Below are 12500 nucleotides of genomic sequence, written 5' to 3' on the forward strand. Positions count from 1 at the left end.
CGCTTAAAATCATGTAATGATGTAACTGCACAAAGGTCACTTGATAGGCTGTTCCACAACCTTGCTCCGCTGTAAGAGAAATTGTTCTTCAAATAATTGGTGCGGGGCTTCGGAAGAGCCAATTTCTTTTCAGTATTCTTAAATCGATATAATGTTATGTCGTTTCGAAACACAAATCTCTAACTCAGATACTCAGGTGTCATCCTATGCAAAGATTTATACATCATAACAGCAGCTGATTCTAATCTTTGATATTTGAGTTTACCCCAACCCATTGCCCGGAACAATTCATCGACATTAAAATCATAATTAGCACATATAAAAACACGGGCCGCACGATTTTGGAGCTTCTGAAGCTTTTCTGGAGGCCGCTGCCACAGTTGCCCCATACAGTACTACAGTAATTAAAATATGGTTGAACTAGGCTGTCATATATATATCAATTAATTTATTAAATGGGTATAAGATGTCGTATTCGCTTAATTGCGCCCAATGCAGAAGAATTGGCATGGTCAACGGTGGTTTAGCGGCTATCAACCGCGCCTCTCACCTCTGTGTCCCGGGTTCAACCATGGCCTCGGGTCATATGTGGGCTGAGATTCAGTCGATCTCAATCGGACTCAGAGGGTTTTTCTCCGGGTTCTCCGGTTTTCTTCCCTCATCAAAATCGACTCTTAGTCACTTAAATCCGGCTGCTGTCGGATATCCTCGATAGGGATAACCTCTGGTATCCTTCCCTTTTATTGAATTACATGAATAAAGTTGCCATTACAGTCTTTTTTTTTTTTCCAAATATTCTTTATATCAAATTCGCAATTCATGTTTTAGTCAATATGCACATCAAGAGATTTCGTAGATGACCTGCTTCATTGGATGTTCATTTATACTGAAAGAAGGAATTTCAGGAAATGTTGATACTTCTGTCTCGACACAACCAACATGATCTCAGTTTTTGTTAAATTCAAAGTCAGTTTATTGGCCAGTTCATTGGCCAATCAAAGTTGAAGGGGCAGTGTCATGGATTGTAGTTTAAATCTGGAAAGCAAAGGAGACCTGTTTATCGATGGCAAACAAAAATTAAGGCCCAATTTTTATTCAAAACGGCTATTTTAGCTCACAGAAACCATTCTTAAGTGTTTCTGGTTACGCGTAACCAAGATTAAAATGAATGCCCATTTAAAAACGTCGGGCCGACGTTTTCAAGTACTCCCCTTCCATCTTAGATAAATTTCGTAATAATTTAGTGTGGCTCATTTTTCTTTTAAAATTTGATCGATTTTTCTCACTGCAGTGATCCAGAAGCAATTTAAGAATGAAAAAGACCCTAAAAATCGATTTGGTGAATTTATAGTCAAAATAAAAGGGATAATTCCCACGATACTACTCCTTTAAGACAGTCATCAATATGTTTTAAATCTGCGCTACTGAAGGCGAGGCTAATGTCATCTGCATGAATCAGTTCTAGGTTGTGAAAAATACAGACAATTTGGCAGATCACTGATATATAAGTAAAGGTCCTAGAATTGTTACCTGGAGACACCACATTTAACTTATTTTGGAATAGACATAAAGGAGACAAGTTTGAGTGCGATTGCTTAAATATGATGCGAGCCATTTGTGACAGAAACCGCGTATCCCATAGAATTGCAACGTTTCTCGACGGTGTCGAAAGCCTTCTTAAAATCAAGAAACACAACGGCATTGACAAAAGCGCGATCAATATTCATGCCCAACTATCCATAACGGAAAGGAAAGAAAAGGAAAGGAACTTTATTCAAGTGTCTCAGAGTCGTTCTAGCGCTGAAGCACTGACTGGGGACACTGTAAATTGAAATTAACAATTAACACAAATCAAGTCAAATGTTGCTTTTCGGTAGCTTCGACTAATGCAGTAACCAATGAATAAAAGAGTAGTTTCTAAAAAAACTGTGGTGCTGCGTCGGTGGGGAAGTAAAGGTAAAGCTAAAGTCTAATACGAGCCTAGAAGGCCCATCCGGCCGGCGCCGGTATCTCCGGTTTCTGTAGCATGAAGCGACTAGGAGTATTTCTATTCCCCCCTGGATGGGATGCTAGTCCATCACAGGGTTACCCCCAGCATTAAATTCGCCGGTACCCATTTATACACCTGGGTGGAAAGAAGCACCATGAGAGTAAAGTGTCTTGCCCAAGAACACAACACAATTTCCCAGGCCAGGACCCGAACCCAGAACGGACCACTGGATCCGGAGTCGAGCGCACTAACCATGAGGCCACCGTGTCTCCTACTCAGTGGGGAAGTAGTACACGGAGTTGATGATGTAAATTGACCGCCGTATAGAGATTATAACAGCTGACGTTTCGAGCGTTGGCCCTTCGTCAGAGCGAAGGATTTGCTCTGAGAGAATACAGTTTTTAGTAAGATAGTGGTATAACTGGTCATACATACATACATACATACATACATACCTTATTGAACCTCCCCAAATGCGCTTTTCAGGAACAATAATTATAAAATAATAATTTACGTAATTAATTAAATTATTTACAAGATCAAAATAACTAATCATCACTATCAATTACATAACTACTTATCACAATATCAATTACTTCCTAAAAAAACCCTTTTTAGCCGCGACTGGGATTACTGATATTGGTCGGTAGTTAGTGGGATCATTGCGTTTTCCAGAATTTTTCTACAATGGGGTAACCCGAGCAGACTTCCACTCATCAGGAAAAAAACACCAGTTAACAAGGATTGAATAAATATATACGTGAGAGACTGAGCAATTAAATCAGGGCACTCCCTTTAATAATTTACCTCAAATATTATCTAGTCCTGTAGCCTTAGACTTACAAAGTTTTGAGAGAAGAGAAAAAATATGTGTCGATGTTGTTTCCTCAAACAACTCTTTGATTTTTGCCCTTGATATTGTATTTCATTTATGACAGTTTTATTTCAATTGCGAGATGTCAGTTTGTTGACTGTTTTCCAAGTTTTGCGTTCATTTTTAGCACAACTATTCAGTTTCATAGTAGGCCATTTTAGCAAACTTGATTCCCCGATTTACTTGAATTTTTTGTTTTCCGAAACTGGTTCCATGTGGACGGATCTCTGGTTTTAATAACTTTCCTCTTAAGCTGGTCTCTTAAATCCGCTCTTTAATATGTTAGTAATTCAAATGGACTATGGGGGCCGCGTGCGTTTGCTCTTCAATAGGGCATGTCTGTCGCAAAAACTTATTATAAGAGGGTCTCAATGGGGGGGGGGGGGGGTCCCCTTTGACAATTGATGGTTAAAAAAAAAGCCATTTTGACGGTTGACGGTAATTTTTTCGGATGACGCTTATAACACGAAATTAAATGGCAAATTATTTGCCCATATTTGGATAATAATAATAATAATAATAATAATAATAATGATAATAATAAGCTTTATTTAACCAAGGAGCACCTTCAGCAATCTGTTCTCCAAGGTGTCCCAATTAGTGCTATTATTTGAACATTAAAAATGAGGTTTTCGGTTTTCTACTATACTATGTGTCTAATTACCTTCGTTACCGCTGGCCTTACTAATCGCTTGGTCCATCAATGTATATAGGAGATATAAAACACCCCGTAAACTGATAACCCTCTGCTACCTACTCACTTCCTCAAAAAATTGTTGAGCGTTATCTTGAAAGAAAACTCTTTCTTGTTTAACGAGAAAAACCACTTTTAAAGTGCCCCTGTGACCAAAAAATCAATTCAGATTTTTCTTTGGATTTCAAAACTATGTTAACAAAACACTAAGTGACCCACGTTTTAAGCCTTGATTTCAAAAAGACACCTCTTTATTTTAACTGTAGTTTTCCTATTTAATGGTCCGCCATTACTAACATTATGTTCTTGAGAGAGCTGGATCGAGGAGAAAATGACGTCAAAGGCTCACTAGTTTAAGAATGCAATACGTGCGAATATATATAATATACATATAACATATATAATAAGCTGCGTTCACACGCTGAAATTTTAAGCTACTTACACTCAAAGTAAACGGCCTTTGGATAAAAATCAAAGCTCAAAATTTTGCCAGTCAGGTGTTAAGCACGTTGATCACAGGGGCACTTTAAACGCAAAGTCCATACAAGCCGTTTCTTTAGAAAAGATACAAAGAAGAATAAACAATTTCACAGAGCTACAGCAAATAGCTATCATTCGACTGTAAAATTCACGACTGAGATTCACATCTTTTATTTCTTTCACAGGATACAAGGACACTCTACTCTTGGTGTGCGCACGCACTTTAAACCGACAGAAACTCTCCAGTTCACTGAGTTCATGCACTTTACCTCCCGTCACCCTCTGGGGGTCAGGAAAGGCTCCTTCAAAGGCTAAGCCCCAGAGCTTCTTAGAACTAACACTTCACTGAAACCAATATTTGAAGAAAACAACGCACAATTCTAACAAAGAATACGCTACAGGGGTTATCCACATAAGCCTTGTGAACATGCTCTCATCTAAAGTCAGTTTTAGCAAAAGAATGTCGGCTCTAAAAATAAACAAAAAGCGCGCAAAAAGATCTTGCCGTTTATTACAGAGTATCAGCCATCATGCAGTGCCTCATCTCAAATAGATTTTCTTAAACAACAACTGGGATCTTATACAAAACCAGCTTTTGCTGAGAATTTTTTTAAAATCCTCCCCTTATTTCGTATAGAAAAGGGAGATCTTTGAAAGATGTACCCGTTAGAGCAAAAATCTGAGGGTCTTTCAATTTCCTATCTTGACTAATAGAGCGATTTCACTCACGTGACCAGCAGTCATACTGCATTACTAAAACAAAAGAGAGTATTTGAATAAAAGTAGAGATCAATTCCCAAAGGATTAGTTTGGTACACCATCATGGCCGCCATTCCTTTGTTTTGGAACACCAACATGGCTGCCGTGACGTCATGTAAAAACGCTCTATAGGCCTTTTTTCGATATATCAAAATTCAGCTCGAAAGAGAGGTTTAGAGGACAACGACAAAGGAAAGTGTATGATATGCAAATATTTTTCACATTCACTCCAACGTGTTTCTATTGTTTTTTTCCTCACTGCCTCACTATCAAGCTGAATATTTGATATTTCGAAAATGGCCTATAGGATTGGTGTTTTGCCACATCAAGCGAAGTGACCCGTGATGACTGACTTTTTAAGAGACCGGAAGTGTTTACAGAAGAAGCGGGAATTGAAATTTTACGGCATACCTAGGCTAAGCTGTGATCGCTTATACCAATATGAGACACCCCAGAACAGATCACTGGAAAAATCGATAAATTTACATGTACATGTAAATTTAGATCATAACATGTAAATAGCATGTAAATTACATCGAAAACGCTGTAAATGAAAGTTTACAGCTAAAATGCCCTTTTGCAGGATCTTAGAAGATATTGTAAAGAAGACGTAAATATTGTGGACAAAGTATGTAAAAACTATGTAAATTGCGAACACTCCAAGGCCAAAATCTAAATGGCATACACCAGACTTATTCCAAACTGTAAACTCCCTGTAAATATTTTCACTACATTGTAAACATCCTGTGAATCGATGAAACAGACAGGGGTTTGTAAATCGAAAAAGTGGGACTGGTTTTACCCTGTAAAAACCTTGCAAATCGAAAAAGGGGGACTGGTTTGACCCTGTTAAAAAAATTGCATAATATAATTAAAAATGAAGACTTCAGTGACCACGCAAAAACCTGGTTTAAAAAAAAATCCCAAGAAACATTGGTGTTTCGACACTCGAAGAGAAATTTCGTATCTCCTCGCGGCCATGTAATATCCTCTATATATCAAATACCACATTTTCTTCGCAAAACGATACTCAAATATTATGCTTAGTTTATCAAATATACAATTCTATCAATCCTTCAAATACGAATGAAGTACATGTTAATAATTGAGGTCATCATGTGATAGTCTTATTTTCACCGATAAAAATTCATTTCTAACCATAAACAGATAATAAGTAGATGATAAAATACACTTATAACCTTGATAACCATTAACAGATAATAATTGCATTTACATTCATTTCATTGTTCATTAATTCTTGATAAACATTAATAAATAATGACTATGGGTAAATTGATTTTAATGCCAATGTAAATTGGCACAAAACAACAGCCTTAATACTTTATTCGATTTCAAAAGTTGATTAAATGACATTGGATCTTTACTTAAACATCATTATTACCCTTTCTTTGGGTCGTAATAGCAGCAGACAAATAAAGACTTTAAAGAAAACGACAAAACCTTTTAGTTTATAATACATGTTTCAAAAGAAACTTCTGCCATCTTCAGTTAGTCAGAATACAAACATCTGCAGAGTTTTAAACATTGTCACGCCTCAAGTTCAGCAAATTGTTTTCGCGTTTTAGATCACGTCTTCACCAGTTTTCAACTCAAGTTAAAAGAGGCTATTTGTATTCAGAGAAATAACCCTCTTTGAATCAACAATTACACTATGTCAATCTAAAACTATCTTTAATTTCACGCAATACTTCATTCAGTTGTTACTATTTTTTCACATTAGCATTCTCTATTTATTATAATTTCAGCTTCCATCGCTTTTATTCTGACTAACTGAGGATGGCAGAAGTTTCTGTTGAAACATGTATTATAAACTCAAAGGTTTCGCTGTTTTCTTAAAAATCTTTACTTTCTCTTTGCACATTATTTTCGTGAAACAATCTTTGTCCAAGTAACCTTAACAAATCACTTTTATTTGAGTTGCTGTTGTAAAGAATACCAAACTTTTAAGACTTTACTTAACCACAAAAATGTATTTTTGGCCTTCAAGTAGAGGAGGCCAACCATAATTGCTTGATCTTCTGGAACCTTCAAACAGAAGAGCAAACATTTCCTGTCAGGGTTTAATAACCAATTTACTGTAACAGTAACTTGTCATAATTATACATAAAGAGAATGATTTTGTCTTAACAAACATGTGCTAGCTACTTTGACTTTGTTGGTTATAATGGGAATGTCTTAGGGCCTGGCCAAACGGGAAATGTTTGGCATTTAAACAACATCAAATATTGTTTGGTGACCAACCATTTTACCATTCGGCCACCTTGTTTGGTGCTCTTTGATCGTGTTTGGTCGTGTTTGATAAAAATTGAAGGCCACAAAATATTCGATCAAAAACAACAAAAACATTTCTTTTGTTCTCATGCTTGATAAGCGAACTTGAGGAGTTTGATCTGAGTTAGATCAAACATGTTTAACCGTTTGGCCACTCACTTTAAGAGCATGTTTGGTCACCAAACAATAATATTTGTTTGATGTTTTTAAATGGCAAACATTTCCTGTTTGTCAAGGCGCTTATGATGCTCCATCAACTGTCCTAATGCTGTGTAAAGGCTATTGCAAAATGAAATTGGCAAAGTTTTTTTATTGTCAAGATGTGTGTACATTGTACTTACAAAACGTGTCTTCAACTACTCCAACTCCTTTTCTTTTGTTTTCTTTCATCTTTGACTTTCATTTCATTTTTGACACTTCCTAAATGTACAAAAGGCAGGTGTACCATTAAAAAAATTAACTAATTAGCACTGGAAAATATTTAATAAATAAACATTTTTGTAGGGCTTCCCAGTTGATTATAATTTTGTTGAGAGTAATTACAGACATGACTAGTGTTTAAAGTTTGATCTATAATTGGATTAAAAAAACTTGCATGAATATTTTAACCAGTCAGATGCAAAGCTAAGACCAATAATTTTATCGCAACTTAGTCACTCTACTTGTAGGTTTCCCATACTTAGCAGCAGCAGCTGCATTGGATTGGCTAGCATTCTGACTAGGATATATTATTCCAGTTTATGGTTAATTGACAGGTACAGTATTTCATTCAGAAAATATTCTGGTGTGTAATTACTTTGGGCTTGTTGGTTTGGCAACATTACAATAAATAGACAAGTTTCATATTCTCACAGATGGACTGGAATCAGCATCAAATAGAGGCTAATGCGGAGGAATGCAAATTATTTTCCTTTCCATCAGCCTCTATTTGATGCTTGATCCAGTCCAACCGTGATAATACTGGTCAATTGAAGACCTCTCTATCAACTTCATTATTAGGTAATCACATGTTGTGATTTCCAGCGTAATTTGGAATAAATAATCACGAGGAAATAATTTCAAAGACGACCAAAATCGCACGAGCCTGTAGGGCTAGTGCAGTTTGTAGTCTTTGAAAAAATTTAATCGTGATTATTTATTCCAAATTGCACGAGAAAAATCATTTGATTACTTATTAATAATTTACATGAAAAAAATCGAGATGATTAACTAGAAGTAACGCACGCATATCACGCAATCAGCAGGGTTCTCCCTAGTTTTCAGCACAATTGGTAAGGGACCTTTTCAAACCGGTAAAGCATTTGTTTAATGTTGGACGTTCTGCAAAGGATAACGACTTCTGAGTGTTTGCAGGCGGTAACAAGTGCTCTTACAAGCGGTAAATTTTACCGGTTACCGCCTGATAAGGAGAACCCTGAATCAGGGAAAAATTGCGGCATCCAAGGCACGCGCTTATTTTGAAAACAAAACATTTCATTGGTTCTGACCAAAGCGTATTGTTTATTAGCCAATCATAATCCAGAATTTCGATGTGTAATTTACACTGGTATTACACTTTTTTCGCACTGCATTACACTTGTACTGCACTGCTCTCAGCCAATCAGAATCGAGTAATTTTTTCATGTATATTATTAAACATGGAATATCAATATTAAGTAATAACAATTGTACATTACAGTGTATCCTATGTGCAACAAAGCATAGGGAAACTGCTAACAATATATTTATTGGCTAAGAACAATATTGCTGAAATGGGTCTAAAACTCCCTAAAGCTAATTGGAAATAGCAATGTCATATCCCCCCAACAAATCAAGATTTATCCAAGAGGGTTAAGATACTGACAGAAGTATTAATTTTACATGTAAGAATAAAAATTAGCGAAATAAATTAGTGTTACCCAACGTTTCACTGTCACCCAGACTGTGATGACATCACTTTCAAGTAACAAAAAGATTCTTTAACCTATAGTAACTAATTTATATGTGTGAGGTTATGGGAACGATTAACACATATTTTTATAGTGTTGTACTTAACATGTATGCATGTAAAGTATGTTCAAATTAAACAAAAAGTTTTCTGTGGATAGTGTCCAATTATGTGTTCAAGCTTGGTAACTTAGACAGACTAGTTTTCCATTGCATTTCTTCAATACCAAAAAATTACTTGTAAGGTCGCCAACAGTTTTAATTCTATGAATGAAATGATATACATGTATGAAGTGAACCATGTATTGAATTGCGGATATGCAATCAAGTGGAGCTATAATGATCCTCGCAGTTATGAACGCAATTTTTTCAATTGCGTAGAGAAGTCTGAAAAATTCAGGACTTCAACGGAGTTTGAACCATGACCTCAAAATGCCAGTGCGACACTGTAACCAACTGAGCTTAATGAAGCAACTGATGTTGGTAGTTGGTCATTTGTGGGTTCAAGTGTTCCAGTGATGAATGAACCAATGAATGTAATGAATTTTGACTCCACTATCCAATCAGACACAACACGACTAACTCAATCACAACACAACTGTGTAGATACATGGGCATGTAGGACAGCAAGCGCCACAAGCCGGTTTATTTTGCTTACCATATGCATACAAACTCCGCTCTAGCATAATAATACGTAAGCATACTTAATGGTACTGACCTCCTAAAAACTTGTTAAAGGAAAAGTACACTGGGCACCTGCCAGATACGAAAACCCAAAACCCTTCGGGAATGAGGGAACGTATTCTCCAAACCCAATGCAAGTGCCACTACCCTATGGAGGCTAAGGGGAAAATTTAACAAAAAAGTAGGCGAAGAAAGCTGAACCTAGACTGATCCCTAACGGATCACTATTTGTACGACAAATTACCCATAATCACCACCAGACAACCGGACCCAGTCCTCTGGTCCGTGCCGTCAAAATATCCATTTCTGCCAATTTCGCAGGCTACAACTGGACATCAGAAATAGCATTATATGAAACAAATCATATATTGAACTCGTCAAGTGGTGGGGTGGTTTAATGCTACAAACAATACTAGTTTTAATCCAGAACCTAAAAAAATCGCCTTTGGCTTGTTCAAGCAAAGCCTTGCTGGGCATGGAACTGTGAGAAAGTTTAACTTTACTTTTTTGTACATGACATATGACACCTATTCAAATAAGCTAAAAGAGCTCAAATTATTTTGTCTGAATTAATTTTGTTAATAATATTAATTTTAAATACAAGGTCGAGAAATTTACATGATTCAATTTACTTTATTCGCCCTCTTTGATTGTTCACTCAGTTCCCCTGCATGTCAGTATGCGATTAGCTGCCTATTACATCCTGTTTTGGCTTGTACTGTATGTCATATAATTATAAGTTGTATTTGTTTTCTTTTTCCTTTTATATGTATCTTCATTATTGGTATTCAAGTGTAATGTAAACTTCAGTTGTGTATTCAATGAAAATAAATAAAGAAATATATGTTGAACTGCAGATATGATCCTCAGTGGCTTCAAAGATAGCTCAGTTGATTAAGGCATCGCACCAGCGGTTTTCATCAAATTAATGGAGTGCTGGCTAGTGTAACTGATGTACTCTGCACTGCACAGATCAAATTGATATAATCATACACCACACATTGCTGGTTAACCTTTTGACAACCAAACCGGTCTAAACCGGCCAGACTTAGTATTTTACTCTGTCTAACGCCAGACGATTTTACTCCTCAATGGGAAACCCCTGGGAGTCAATGGGTTAATTTAAAGGTGGTTTCGGTTCACACAGTTTAACATCTTCACCAATTTTGAAGCTTCTGATCATTGGTGTAAGAATGTGATTTATTTTTTACTCAGATCAGATACCGTTCTTCAGCAACTGCATCAGTACTGGTAAGCATTGCATCAATACACATATTCATTGTTACATGTACCTCCTGGTCCATTTACTGCTGCACTCAAAGTCTCATTTCTACAATCATCTCGAATCTGATTGTTTTTTGGCTATCAAAACATTTTAATTTAATTAACAATAATTTTATTGATCCAAAACCAATAAATATTACCAATAGTCCAAAACCTTGACATGTAATATGAATTTCACATACTTGAACTGTGGAGAACCAAATGAGTGAAAGATCATGACACTTTTGTTTGATGCTTTTAGCAGCAAAAGACAGACCTTTTGGATCTTTGGTTTTGGAGGGTTGATCTGCATCCAAGGCAAGAATGATGATAACACCAGGACACTACATCAATGAACATGCTGAATGTCTGAAAATAAAATGCTCACCAAAGTCGGAATAAGAACATGATCTATCCAAAACCTACATGTACATTAACCCATTGACTCCTGGCGGTTCTTAATTGATGAGTAAAATCGTCTGGCGTTAGACATAGTAAAATACCAAGTATGGCCGGCTTAGGCCAGTTTAGGGGTGAATGGGTTTAGACCCAAAACTAGAACATTACCTACATGTTTGTAAAGGTGCATGTACTTAATACAATATCATGTTAGGTTTAACAATCAGATCACTTCAGGGCAAAGATAACTTGTGAAAGGTCATGAAATGTAAAATAAAATTAAATACAAAAAGCAATGGTCATACCCATGACTTTCCTTTGAACACAGCGGAGATTTCTGTCCCCTTCCTCTTGATGTTAAGATTTCTTTCCTAAACAGGATTAAAGGCACGTGTTAGTATGTTGTACTTTTAGCATGCAAAAACATAGAATAAACAACAGTAGTTGTCATTATCCCACTGAAAGAGTCACACAAATTTATTTCACCTTTTTCTGATAAGAAGGTGGCTTTCTTAATGACCTAATGATGCTGCTGATGTCCTTTATGGCTTTTGCAGGATCAACATGTAATGTATAGTGCAACAACACTCTCTGCAAACTTAAAATTAAACAATAATTTTTTCAACTCCTTTTAATTTACATGTAATTGCACTCATCCTCTTGATTACCCTCGTAGTAGTAGTAGTAGTAGACTAGTAGTAGTAGTAGTAGCAGCAGCAGCAGCAGCACAAAGTAGCAGTAGTAGTACACTACTAGCAGTAGCATTAGCAGTACTCTGCAATAGTACTAGAAGTACAGTGCTAGGAGTAGTTGTAGATGCAGCAGCAGTATTCCAGTTAACCACTGGTAAAAATCAAGGAAAGCGCATTCAAGCTGCCTTTTTCTGAATCAAATAAATTATTCTATTGTAGGTTTTGACTGAGGATGACCACTTAATTTCATTAAATGGCAATTTATTCTGGATGCATCATATGAAACAATTTTACATGGGTGCTGAATTTAGTTCTAAAGTAACACAATAAATCACTCAGATCAAGCTTGAGGCCCACACGTAAAATCAAGGTGAGTAGCCAGCCTCACAAAGAGAGCAGCCAAGAAACCTAAAATCACAAATCATCCATACATGCATTGATCTCTTT

General features: G+C 36.4%; 1 long non-coding RNA gene across 1 annotated transcript in view; it reads right to left on the bottom strand.

Annotated features, from left to right (window-relative positions):
- Positions 1 to 4067: 4067 nt before the first annotated feature.
- LOC137983862 (uncharacterized) overlaps positions 4068 to 12500 on the bottom strand; it is a 10564-nt gene continuing 2131 nt past the window's right edge. The window contains exons 3-6 of the long non-coding RNA XR_011119026.1: positions 11848 to 11959; positions 11667 to 11732; positions 7431 to 7509; positions 4068 to 6843 (exon numbers count right to left, since the gene is read on the bottom strand). This is a non-coding gene — a long non-coding RNA (uncharacterized lncRNA). The remainder of the gene's footprint in view (positions 6844 to 7430; positions 7510 to 11666; positions 11733 to 11847; positions 11960 to 12500) is intronic.

Source organism: Montipora foliosa, chromosome 13, assembly GCF_036669935.1.
Source record: "Montipora foliosa isolate CH-2021 chromosome 13, ASM3666993v2, whole genome shotgun sequence".
NCBI lineage: Eukaryota > Metazoa > Cnidaria > Anthozoa > Scleractinia > Acroporidae > Montipora > Montipora foliosa.